Source organism: Jaculus jaculus, chromosome 1 (assembly GCF_020740685.1).
Source record: "Jaculus jaculus isolate mJacJac1 chromosome 1, mJacJac1.mat.Y.cur, whole genome shotgun sequence".
NCBI classification, from domain to species: domain Eukaryota; kingdom Metazoa; phylum Chordata; class Mammalia; order Rodentia; family Dipodidae; genus Jaculus; species Jaculus jaculus.
The window spans coordinates 206,982,049-206,996,754 of record NC_059102.1 but is presented as its reverse complement, the minus strand read 5'-3'; positions in this window follow the sequence as shown (position 1 = coordinate 206,996,754).

Below are 14,706 nucleotides of genomic sequence, written 5' to 3'. Positions count from 1 at the left end.
TAATGTATCATACTTTCCTTGAATTCACATTTTAAAATGTTTATTTGCATGTGTTTGCATGCGACTATGCATGCATATGCACAAGTAGGAGGACGGTAGGGCTTTTACCACTGCAAATTAACAACAGAGTTCACACCATTTCCTCAGGCTAATTTATAGAGGTGGCTTGGGAATTGAACCCCAACTGGCAGTCTTTGGAAGCATGTGCCTTTAGCCACTCAGCTATCTTCCCAGGCCTTTGAATTCACAGTTTAAAAAATATATATTTATTATTTATTTATTTATTTGAGAGAGACAGACACAGAGAGAGAAAAAGACAGATAAAGAGAGAGAGAGAGAGAGAATGGGTGCGCCAGGGCCTCCATCCACTGCAAATGAATTCCAGACGTGTGCCCCCCCCCTTGTGCATCTGGCTAACGTGGGCCCTGGGGAATCCAACCTGAAACAGGGGTCCTTAGGCTTCACAGGCAAGCACTTAACTGCTAAGCCATCTCTCCAGCCCTGAATTCACATTTTTAAGATATAAAATAGTAAGCAATTTTCTTGGTGGCATGGTTAATTTCAGTTCTCAAAGATTTCTTTGCAATTGGCAGTGCTTCCAAATTGCACATTAGTCTCTGCCTCTGAGTGAAGACAACAACACAGGAAAGCCTTTTAGTGAAGTTAAGATTCCATATGTCTTTCCCCAGAATCATTCTGATTATTCTCCCTAGCTCCAGAGATATCAAGGAATGAGCACAATTATTCAGTGTAGCTTAGCTCACTTTATTTAACCTGGAGCCTTAGGTTCTTATTCATAAAATAGGAATTGTGTTTTCTGTTTATCAAGATTATTATGAAAGTGACATGAGATATACATATCTTCTTAAGCACCATTTTTAAAAAAATTCTTTAAGGGATATAATAAAAACTCAGAATAGAAATGCATGTGATAAAACCTCTAAATTTAGTGGCAGGTGTCTTCACTTTTATTCCATGTATGTTAGAATTATCTAAATGTGTGCTTCATAAGTTCGTTCAGTATTATTCATTAATTTACAAAATGGAGTTGGTCTGAAGATTTATTAAGATCTGTCTAACTTTATTAGTTCTAAAAGTGAGTTATATAAGCACACACATTAATATATTTTACCACATTTCAACTTGACAAGTTATTTACGTAAACATTTTATTTTAGTTGCTAGAAATATTTTCCTAATATCAGAATATTCTCTAACTTCATAGTTATAAGTAATTTTTATATTTTTTTCTTTTTCTTTTTTGTTCATTATTTATTTATTTATTTGAGAGTGACAGACACAGAGCGAAAGACAGATAGAGGGAGAGAGAGAGAGAATGGGCGCGCCAGGGCTTCCGGCCACTGCAAGCGAACTCCAGACGAGTGCGCCCCCTTGTGCATCTGGCTAACGTGGGACCTGGGGAACCGAGCCTCGAACTGGGTCCTTAGGCTTCACAGGCAAGCGCTTAACCGCTAAGCCATCTCTGTAGCCCAAAACAGAATTTTTAAATGACAAATATTATTTAAACATTAAAAACAGCCCCTAAATAGATGTGATTGGATTTGATTCCTAGACATGAATCTGCACAGACTATAGTGGATCTGCAATGACTCTAGTGGCCCACATGGATGATGGTGAGTCACTGGTAAGTCCACACAAACTCAAAGGAAGAAATCGCATGAGACATCCTTAGTCACTCTTCCCAGTCTTTCAATGTGAACCAGTCATGGTTCTGTATCAAGTCAAACAATATAGTTTCTACATGGAAAATAATGGGTCTCCATTGATAATGGCAGGTCTTCTTGGATGATGGTAGCTATCCATTGAACATGATTGGCTTTCCGTGAATGACATGGCGAATGGTGAGTGGATGTGGTACTTTAAATGGATGTCCCCAAATAGATTCAAATATACTAAAGCTTCCTGGCTGGTGGAGGTATCACTATGGGCAGATCCTAGGGTCTAGTCCTAAGATGTTCATTATTGGGGGCAGATCTGAATTCCAGCCCAAGATATGCAAAATGCCTGAATTCTGCCTGGGTTTCCTAGTGTATGCTTGCTTGTGCTGGTAGTGGTTGCATGGACCTGTAAAAGAGGACCAACTTCTGCCATTATGGAACATCCCTTGAATCTGAAAGTTTAAATAAATTCCATTCCTCCTATCAACTCTGCCTGGTCTGGAAGGTCATCCCAACAACCTGGAGCTGACTGCAATAGTGTGTCTTCCTACATGATGATGGGTCTACATGGACTCTGGTGGGTCTGAATGCACCATGGTGAAAAAACAACAGTGAAGCCACACAAACTCAGACACAGACCCACATGCTGGATCTCTGGTACCACCCACAATCTTCCAACTCACTACAAATTACATTATTTATAATAAATTACTAATTTCCTATGTGTTATAAAAATATATCTCATAATTATTGCATGAGGAAATCCCTGTATATAACCATGTTAGTGCCTCAGAAGTATCAGCAAATTTAACTATTATCTACCAGAATTTAAAAACAAGTCATTTGGTGAGCTATAAAGACAGAATTTTCTTGAAAACAGCAGTGAAACTGAATGGAACACAAAACCCATTCTTACAAGAATCATCATACTGAACAGAAAACATTCAGGCTCCATTTGAAGCTCAGGCTTCTCTCTGCAATGGGAAAAACAAAGATTCCAAGAGGGAATGAAATGGGAAGGGAATATAAAAGTGAGATGAAGTCTCCATGAAGATTACAGTTGATTTTATTTATGAGCAGCTACAAACATCACTGAAATTAGAAAAAAGAAGCAGGAGTCAGGGTAATAGATAAGTTAGTGAAGTGCTTGTCTCACAAGCATAAGTACCTGAGTCTGGTACCCAGTGATTACATAAAAACACTGGAGGTGAAAACATATATATGTTTAGGTAATATATAATCCCAGCACTAAGGAGGAAGAGACAGAAGGATCCTTGGAGTTCACAGGCTGGTCATAACCTAATCGTTTAGTTCCAGACCAATGAGAGACTTTTCAACAACAACAACAAAAAGATGAATGGAACTCATGAAGATAACATCTGAGATTGTCCTCGGGCCTCCACACACATGCACTTACATGTGCAGTTACACACATGAACACACAGATGCATGCAAAATAACAAAGAGCAGGCATGTTGTTGGAGCTGACCTGTCTGACTTAGAGCTATAAATGGCCATAAGTGTGTTCTTTTTTGTACCTGTGTGCACTCTTAAGCAAGAGCTCAGCAAGGAAAGCTGTGGCATAAAGTACTATATGCAGAAAAAAGTCCACAGAAGTTTGTTTGATTTTAATTTTTTCTTAATTGCCTATTTATATACTTGAACATTATATGATTTGATCATAGCACCCCTGATACCCCTTTTGCTCATTTCCTTATTTCCCCCCTGCCTTCCACTGAATCCCTCCCATGGAGTTTCAGATCTAATCAGAGAAGAATCAGTTGCCCCATAACAATTATGGCATGATTGCAGCATTGAGTACTTCTTACCTGGAATGTGTGTGTGTGTGTGTGTGTGTGTGTGTGTGTGTGTGTGTTTGTGTGTGTGTTAACAGACTTACGTGATTATGGATCTATTCTATCTAAAATATATATATATATATATATATATATATATATATATATATATATATATTCAGGTAGATCCATAATCACGTAAGTCTGTTAATGACATTTGTTCCCCAGAAGGCTGTAAAGCACTTTCCAGCATTGTGACAGCTAGCCATAAAGAGTGTAGTTCCCAGATACTGTCCAGCTTGATTTTTCAGTGTCCTGTGACTGACTTTTGTGGATCTCCAACAATAGGATTTTATCATCGAGTTCTGATGAGTATACAGGAGCCTTGGCAATAGTCTGTATTGGTTTTGGAAGCTCAGGGGTCTTTACAATGAATGTGAGGTAACCACTCCCCCTGTCACTGGGATATAACAATATATGGCATCTGTGAGTGGCATTATCCACTGCCATAGGAAATTTCTGCCCAAACTAGATATCTCTCTTCTTTATTTTTTTTTTCTACTGTGCTTTAATTAGATAACAGAGGAGTGGGTTTCTCTATGACTTTTACAGAATGTCTTTAGATTTTATTATTCCCACTTACGCCCTCCTATCACCCATTTCCCTCCCTTGACCTCATTTTAACCTTTCCACTCCAAGTATTCTGCTTACACATCCACGAGCCCATCTCTCAAGCGTCATTCCTACCCCCTTCATGACTTCTCTCTAGATGGATGGTCTCTATTGACTCTTAACCAACTTACATACAAATCTAAGATTTGAAGTTAGGATCTACCCATGAGAAAGAGCATGTGTTTGACTTTCTGAACCTGGGTTAACTCAATTAGTATGATATTTTGAAGATGCATCCATTTTCCTGTAAAGTTCTTAATTTCATTTTGCTTTATAGCTTACTAAATTTCCATTATGTACATGTACCACATATTAATATCCATTCATAAGTTGATGCATTTAGGGTGATTCTATTTCCTAGCTATTGTGAATACCCCATGCAATAAACATGATTCAGTATCTATATAGTAAAATATTTAGCCCTTGGGGTGCCCAGAGTGATATAGCTGTGTGCTAAGAAGAAAATTCCATGTAGATTTCCACAGTGGTTATACCAATTTACACTCCCACCAACAGTGAATAAGGGTTCTTTTCTCTCCATAGCAAATGCCACTGTTTGTTGTCATCTGATTTCTTGATGGTAGTTATTCTTGAGAAGGAATATCAAAGTAGTTTTAATTTTCATTTTCCTAATAGATGAGATTTTTGAACATACAGCCTCAAAATATGTATCAGTCATTTGTATATCTTTTGAGCACAGAAGTTTTAATAACATTCTCCATGTTGGTAACAATATAAAATAAACATAGGAATTAAGAAATTTAAAAAAATGTACAAAGATAAGGAAAGGGAAGGTGTCATGCAAAGTTTTTAACATCCTCAAGCAAGCATATCACTGGAATCTGCACTCTTGCCACAGTACATCACTAACAAGGTCTTCCAAAGTGCACAATATTACAGTTTAATAGTTTCCATTTTTTTTGTGGCAGATATTACCTAATTAGGAAAAAGATTTTGTCACAGATTTCCCATTTTATCTAAAAGTCTAAGTACTTTCAGGGAAAGAAAGTAGCATTTTCCTAAGGAGCTTAGATGAATGAGAATTTCAGAAAGCAGCAACTGGCAAAATCTACTTTTTGCCTGAGAATTATAGCAAAGGAAATAATGGAAAAATCTTCTTGGGTGATGGATTTACCAGCAGTGGAGTCCCTCCTACACAAGTAGTATGTGTTCTCTCTCCTTACTTTACCTCTTAATTTGAAATAAACATATATACCCCTAAAAATACAAAAGAGAATAAAGTAATCTGAGTTCTGGCAAAGAGGAACTGGCTGTAGCACTCCCAAGCCCACCCTCAGAAACACACCTCCTCTACCTCTCAAACTGTGACCAGCTTGGGACCAGTCTTTCAGATCACGTGAGATTGTGGGGGACACTGAAGCCCATTCAGTATAGTTATATACTGGTAGAGAAAGAACTCAACCTTTTAATTTATAAATGTCTTTGCTTCACATTTGTGTTTTAAATGTGTTCATCTTGGATCAGTATTACGTTGATAGATACTGCTTCTCAGTTCCAAGAGACTATTGCATGATTCCCTAGCTTGTGTTTTATACTAAAATGTCAGCTTTTGGTTTAATTTTGTGTTACAGTTAAATATTTTCTAGCTACTCTTAAGGATGTATTTGATGTTCTACAATTTCATATAATGTACTTTGGAGTAAATTTGTTATATATATATTAATTTAATTTATTAGTTTTCTTTTCAGCAAATACAGGCAGTTTGGTACCATTGTTTAAGGCTCATCTATGATCTACCCCCTCCCATTGGACCCGCCTTGTTGATGTAAATGGGTCGTGCATTGTGGAGTTAGCCCACAGTTATTGGTATGAAAAATGTCTCTGCAAATCATGACCCAACATGTGACTCTGACATTCTTTCCACCCACTCTTCGCAAAATTTCCCTGAGCCATGTTGGGTTCATTTTTGGTCTGCTTCAGTGCTGAGGTGTTGGGGGCCTGTTTTATTTATATTAATTAAGATTTCCAGGTATTACTGAGCTTGGCATTCATATTCCTACTGATCCTATAATTTTCTGTGTTTTTTTTTTCTCTACACCTGTATTACAACTTTCTGGAACTTAAATTAGACTTATTTTATATACATGTTATGCAATTTTTTGGAGGTACAGTGGCATAAAATTTTCCCAAACTTAAAAAGAGTTGGTTAGGACTGGAGAGATGGCCCAGTATTGAAATGCTCTTTCTTCCAAAGTCTGCCAGCCTAGATTCTGTGCCCCAGTATCCACAGAAAGCTAGATGCACAATGTGATGCATGCATATGAAGTTCATTTGTAGTGGCAAGGAGCCTTGGCACACCCATACTCGCTCTCTCTCTCTCTCTCTCTCTCTCTCAAATAAATAAATAAAAAATATATTTTTAAAACAGAGCTGATTAAACATCCAATATAATCTAAAGCTATAATATACTTCCTAAGGAAGTATTTAAAGTTTTTTTTTTTCTGAAAGGTAGGATCATTTAGTTAGTTTGAAATATTTTAAAAATATATTCTCACTGTTATTCAAACATGACAAAGGAAAATTTATGATGATCATTAAACTTCTTTGGATCTGAAATTATATTATTACCTTAATGAAATAATGTTAAAATATTTTATTACTGAAGTCTAAAGCAATTATTAAGAACAAGTATTCATCATGTTTGTCTAAATGTTTGATTCCAGAAAATTTTTTACCATGACTGCTCCATACTTTCTGTGTCCACAGGCTCATTACATACATGTCAGCCTACTTTCACTAATACTTCTAACCTATTTTCACTTTCTTCTAAATCAAATTTCAAAAAGTTAATGAACGAGTAAATATATATAGAACTTTAAAACAATGCATGGAATGTATTAAATGCTAGTAATGCCATCATTCCACTTTAGCCTGAATGTATCTTGGAGCAAGCTCTGACAGTCATTCCTGACCAACTACAGGGGAAGAGCACACTGGCTTATGTGGTCTACAGCCAGTGTGGCTGCAGATAATGCTGGAAAGTGATCACATTTTCTCATAGAGATAAAGAAAACAATATTCTCATTGTATTAGTGGAAAAGAAGTCCAATAACAATTATTATGTAACCACTTGGAAGCACTTCTGAGGAACAATTATTAAAATTCATCCATTCTAGTCAAATGTGATATTTTTTATATGTGTATGGCCAGGTTCCAAAAGTTAAGCTATATGATCATAAATAAACCTAAAATACATACAGTTTGAAATTTTTCAATGAGAAATAATCAAAAAATAAAATGTAGATTTGCTCAAAAGAAATTTGAAAAATATGTTATACACATATGATACTCATAGATATACATATGTTAAAAGATATTATTTTCTAATAAACTTGTTAATATGCCCTAGAGTAATAAAATGTGATGATTTCAGTTACCTTTTTTGAAAAACAAAATGATCTCTATTAACCAAAGTTCATGTATATTACTATGGAAATATGTGAACTGCATGGCTTTAGTTCCCTCTACAAATTATTTCAAAGGTACAATATTATTGAGTGGCATACAAATAGAAAATCAAGTGAATTTATATCTCCATATAAAGTGAGACAATTGCTGGAGGAATTCCTAGATACTGCCCACTAAAAGCTTTTACTTACTTTATGTCTCAGCTCACAGAACCTCCAAATGTATTGGAAATATCGAAACTATTACTATGGTTAAAATAGATTGTCCTGGAACCATTGCTTCTGAAAGTATAAAAGAAGGATATTTTGTTACACACATACACACACACACATAGTTAAAATAAACAAGTATAAGTATAAATATATAACCATGAGGAGTATTTCCCTTATATGATCATTGGGATTAATACCTCACATGTGCGTTATGTGTATGTTGTCATATATATGTGTGTGTGTGTGTGTGTATATATATATATATATATATATATATGCATATCCTTATCAACCTGTATTGTAAAACTTCTGACATGCAAGAGCAAATCAAACAAATAAACATCTTTGTCATCAAGATCAATGTAACTCTGAGCAAACTTAGGTCAGCTAACCCTCAGCTGATGTGATAGTTCATATAATAATGTCATTGTAGTTAGTGTGATAATTTGGGGGTTTCTTTTAATAAAACTAGAAGTAAATTTGTTTTCAAATTTTCTCCACAATATTAAATATTATCTATTTTAGTATATCTATTTATTATCTGCCAGTTGAAATTGAGTATTTCATGCTATCTTGAAATATTGATCTTTTCATAGGCTAAGAGTTTCTCCATTCTCTCAGATTATTTTCTCTGTTTCTGGATAATATTCCAAATAATTGTTTCACCTATATTTAATAATGACAAACTTACATAGCAGCCTGAATTACACACCTTTCTCCAGCTCCCAGTGCTTCCAGAAGACTCCAACAAGCCAGCCATCTTGGTCTGTTTGGATGCTATAATAAAATATCCAAGGTTTGTAATTTATAAATAATAATTTGATGCTCTTAGTTCTAGAGGTATGGAAAATCAAGAGCCAGACACCTGAAAATGCAATGTTTGAGTGGGCCTCTGCACTTCAAAGAGGCTTCCTTCTATTATTTCATATGGAAGAGGGAGGGAGTCCCACAACAAGGCCCCTCAGACCTGTTTTTAAAAACAATAGTCTCTTCCAGGATAACGATGCCTTTATGAGCTACTAACATTCAAAGAGCATTGCTTTCTTATACTATCTATCACCTTGGATCTTTAATTTCGGTATATGCACTTGGAGGTATAAACAAACACTGAGATAACAGCATCATCTAACTCTCCTTCCAGAAACTCTTTTCCTTGTATACACATCTAGATCAAACCAGTCATGCTTTTGTGTTGTACAGCCAAGAAGAAGGAAGTAAATTCACAAGATTGGGAGTTAACATTATGGAAAGGTGTTCCAAACTGCTGTGTCCTCCATCTTGAGCTGAGAACCCCAGATATTAGTCTGATAGTTCAGATGTAATGCTATAGTTGCTCTTAGTTCCAGCAATGTTGCTGTGCTTCTCTTTGTATCTAGTTCCCATGGGGAGTCTCTCTGAGAAAGAAGGATAGCTACTCCATTTATGTACCTAACAGTGGCTGTTATTGATTCTTTCTACAAAATACAAACATCAGGCAATATTAGTTAGAAATAAACTTTTACATTAGAGATGTTGGTGTGATATGAAAAGAAGATAATGCTGGTTTTTCCATTAAAAAGAGAATAGAAAAGGTTTATAAAATGAATTTTTCCCACATTCTCCTCACATATACTAAAATGCAATCAAAATTAATACTTAAAATGTGTGAAAGAAAAGAAGGTAAAGCAAAATAACTAAAACAAAACACAATCCTGCATTTTTATATAAATGGATATGCCTGAGAAATTACAGAGTCCGTTATTCCTAGAATCTACCAAAATCTTGGACTACCCAGCTATCCAGGAAAACATTTCTCTGAAGAGATGATGCTGTTAGGCAGCAGGAAGCTTTGTTTTACAAGAGGAAGCAATGAGTACTGCTTGATGACTTTTACTTGAATCTGATATGTTATATTTGTACCTAGGGTTCTAAAGCGCAAGGAAAAAGGAGAGGTGTAAATTAAAATAAGAAGTTTTTTAACACAGTTGTTCTACTATGATAAAAATTTGGAATAAGGAATCCAATTTAATATTCTAATTACAAATTTATACAAAGAGAAATATGGCCATGTCTTTCATTGGGTTTAGTTTCGTTCATAGCTACAGAACAGTGTAGTCTTATCTGAAAGAAATCTAAAAATCAGCACTAATGCTCATGAGAAAATTAGTCCCTAGAAACATCAGAATGGTCACACCCCTTCCCCCCAAAATAAAAGAAGCTGAAAATTTTCATGTTAACTCTGAGCCAAGGAAGGTAGAAAAACCCAGTGGGAGCCAGGCATGGTGGTGCACACCTTTAATCCCAGCACTCAGGAGACAAAGGTAGGAGGATCACCATGTGTTCAAGGCCACCCTGAGAATACAGAGCGAATTCCAGGTCAGCCTGTGCTAAAGTGAGACCTTACCTAGAAAAACAACAATAAAAAGAAAAGAAAAAAGCAAGCAAGAAAGAAAAAACCCAGTGAGGTAGATAGGAATGGTCCTAAATCCACATTACCTGGAGGAAGCAGGAGGCACAACAGATAGGACCAAGGTACACATGCAATGTCTAGCATCAACTGGAGTGGGAACATGTTTGGTTTAACCTAAAATTATTTGGTAATAAGTGAGGCCACAGGAGGCTGAGATACAAACCTTAGGCAATAGAAGGAATGGCTAAAAAATTATGACTTCTTCAATATGCAGTAATACTTTAAGTTCTCTAATACTCTTGCCTATGAGAATTGTTAAGATGAAATCACACAGACTCTCGTAATTTTCCTCCTAGCATTGTGCACATAGTCATGTATATACATTTTGAAAAGTGAATGAAAATGAAAATGGGACAATATGTAAATTATATGACTATTTTTTTTTTATTTTACAGATCTCTATTTTATGTCTGGTAGCAAAGCCACATCTTATGGTTTGGATAAATGTCCATAGAGGTCCAAGTGTTCCAGACTGTATCTCCAGCATGGCAATATCAAGACACTATCATGGGTCTTTGGGAAGTGGGGCTTCATAGAAGGCTCTTGGATCATAGGTGTTGTATGATTGAAGGAAATTGTGAACCCTCCACTTTGGCTATATACTATTTTTTTTACTGGCTTTCTGGTTATGAGGTGGGCAGTGAGCTTTACCATGTACCCTCTTCCATTGTTGTAATGTACCCTATCCATAGAGAATCAAGTGCATGGTTCCACAGGAGCTCAGATGGAAACTGCCAAAAATGACTATAGTAAGTCTTTTCTCTTTGCAAATTAATTATCTCAATTATCTTCCTATAGTGATAGCTGACCACAGGAAATCTAATTGACATCACATCATATGTTTATTTATATGTTGTATATGAATTACAAATGAGGAATCATGATAGGCACTGAGAGATATAAGAAGTGACTAGGTTATGTGAAAACTTCCATGCAGTTGACATAAGAGGACAAACCTAAAGTAAAATCAGGATCAAGAAAAATAGACATCTTAGACTATTCTTCTACTAACAAATTTTCCACTGATGATTGTGGTGGTTTGACTCAGGTGTTCCCCATAAACTTAGGTGCTCTGAATGCTACATTCCCAGTTGATGGAGATTTGGGAATTAAAAGTCTGCTTTATTCCCTCCTGAATTAAAAAAGTGGCATCCTACCTGATATTGTGGAGTATAAGAAATGCAGGAAAGAGAGGTCATTGACATTGCAATGTGGTATCATGTTTTGGAAAAGGTCATGGGCAGGGTGAAGCAGGTTTGCTGGATCCCTGCATGGAGACCAGATGGAAATGGTAGGATGAACCATGAGTTGTTGTGGAGACCCAGTGGAAATGCTGGGACCACGACTTGATTGCTAAGGAGAGCTGCCACCCCAGACACAGTTTTCCAGGACTGTGAGCAGCCTAGCTAGAGGGGCAGAATTGGAACTCCAGACACTTGTTGCTGGTTAGAATTATTGGACTTGGAGACTTGTCACTGGCTGAAGTTGTTGGACTTGGAGCTACAGAGTTTGATGTTTGCCCTGTTTAAAGCTTGTGAATATTTCTTTGCTATGCCCAATGTCATCTTTTGCAGTGTGTTTATTCTGTGCCATTATGGGTTTGGGAGGGATTTTTGTTGGTATTATGGTTCAGTTAAAAGATCTTGGACTATGGGGATATATGAACATCATTGGAATTGTTAAGAAGTATGGGGATTTTAAAGTTGGATGAATGCATTGCATTTTACATCATGTATGGTTATCAGTTTATGGGGACCAGGTGTGGAATTTGTTGTTTTGATTCAGGTGTGCCTATAAACTTAAGTGTTCTGAATGCTAGGTTTTCAACTGATGGAGATTTGGGAATTAATGACTCCTGGAGGGAATGTTTTTTGGGGGTAGGCTTATGAGTGTGATAGCCAGTTTTCCCGTGCCAATGTTTGGCACACTCTCTTGTTGCTATTGTCCACCTTTTGTTGGCCATGGAGTGATGTATAATGTGTGCTCATGATATCATTTTCCCCTACCATCATGGAGCTTCCCCCTCAAGCCTGTAATCCAAAATAAACTTCTTTTTTCCCCCACAAACTGCTTTTTCTTGGGGGATTTCTACCAGCAAGGTGAACCTGACTTCAGTAATGATAGATGTATAGTATTTCCAAATTCTCAGGCAAAGGAAGAAGGTATGAATAGAGGAACATGGGAAGCTTCTGAAAGCTTGGAGAGACCAAAGGTATATGGCCCTATCAACACTTTAGGCCTATGAGTTCTCTTGGGAAATTCTGTACAGAGAGAAAATAATCATGCTGTTTCATGCCACTACATCTGTACTAATTTGTTGTGGTAAAATATGAAACTAGAGAGAGAATAGCCTAATAAGTTTTCCATATCCCAGTATTTTAATATTCTAAGGAATAGCAAGTAAAGAAAGCAACTGGTCTCATGTCTTATATGAAAATACAGGGTTAGGTTGTAGGGATACTGCATTTTATAAGAAACCATATGATTCTATCTGAATGCATCTCTCATTAATCATAACTTAGCTGAAAGGATTGATCCACTGTGTATGTGACTATAAAGAAGAACTAAGAAAAAATCCACTCTGAATACTAAAAACATTTTGTGTCTACTTAAATATTGAATTAAGCCATTATTTTGAGTATAGTTATCTTTTAATTGCACCTTTTGGGATACATCAGCAGGAGAGACTTAATTATAAGGTGTTATGTGAGAAATTTCATTTTCCTTCCTATTTATTCAATGACTAAGAATGCTTGAAAATTGTACTCTTATTTTACAGATATAATGTTCAGATATTTTTCTGATTTGAATAAGACTGCAGAAGGGTCTCTGAGCAATTATTTTGCTCACACATTGAAACCACAGCCCTCATTAAAGTATAATCATCAAGTTCTATTTCATATAAAGAATAGAAATGCACAATGCATTTACTGTCACTTTATTTTATAAGAAGAAAAAGATATTTCTGGGAGAAAATCTGCATCCCTAGGAGCAAATTACCAATAGTTCTAAATCTATGGGTTTCAATGTTATTAAAACTACTGAAGACTATGAAAAATGTTGAAATTTATAAGGCTGAGGATGGCTCTGACTTGCTTTCGAAGCAATAGACCTATTTATCTGCAAATAGACATGAGATTTTAGAAAGGAAAACTATGTTTCTTTGAGCATCATTGACATAGGCAATATACAGCAAATGTGAGACATTTCATTTACTGAAGTTAACCAATATAGCTCATTGCTTACCTACTCCACAAAAATCTAAATGAGCCAGTAGAACTAGGAGTACCATGAAGAAAGATGGCAAACAAATATCTCAGTATTTGTACATCTTGACTGTCAAAATAAGAGGTTTTCATTGCATACCTTAGTTGCTTAAAGCAGTAGACAGTTTCATAAATATGTAACTGACTGTGTTTTGTCAAATTTAACATTTTGAGCTGAAATTTCTGTAGCAGACATTAACAAATATCCATATATGTGCATTTAAATAGGTGAATATGTATATATACATACATTATAATACATTACATACACAAATTCCATAATTGGATTTGAAAGTAATCAGTGTTTTAAAAGCAAAATTAATTCTAATCACTGAACTTATAGTTTGAGAGCAGGATTATCATATAGCCAAATGTCCTTATCCTATAAAAGGATTTGTCTCAAATATATGAAAACAAATCAAACAAAAGACAAATCAGGAATAAAATTCAATTTTGTGCATATACATGTTTTCTTAAACACCTCTCTTTTTCCTTCATTCTACAAATTGTACATGTACGATGCATTAAGCTTGAGCCTAAGCTTGTCACATACATGTACACATATTGTCATACTCACACAAAGCATGCATGTTGCATGTGCATTCTCTCTCTCACACACCCAAAGCTTAGATTTATGAAGTAGGAATAATGTGGAGAACTGGGGAAGATATCTCAATTGGTAAAGTGCATGTGTTATAGGCATGAAGACTTGAATTTAGTTCTCAGAACTCACATAAAATGCCAGGTATGATGGCATGTGCCTGTAATTCCAATGCTTGGGTGGCAGAGTCTGAAGGATTTCTGGGAGTCATTGACCAGCCAGTCTAGTCTGACTGACAAGATCCAAGCCAATTTGAGAGACCCTGTGTGGTGGTTTGATTCAAGTGTCCCCCATAAACATAGGTTCTGAATGCTAGGGTCCCAGCTGATAGATATTTGAGAATTAACACCTTCTGGGAGCGGTGTATTGTTGGGGATGGGCTTATGGGTATTATAGCAAGTTTCCCCTTGCCAGTGTTGGTCATACTCTCCTGTTCCTGTGGTCTACCTGATGTTGGTCAGGAGGTGGTGTCCACTCTCTGCTCATGCTATCATTTTCCCCTGCCATTGTGGAGCTTCCCCTCAAGCCTGTAAGCCAAAATATCCCTTTTTCCCCCTACAAGCTTGTCTTGGTCAGGTGATTTCTGCCAGCAATGCAAACCTG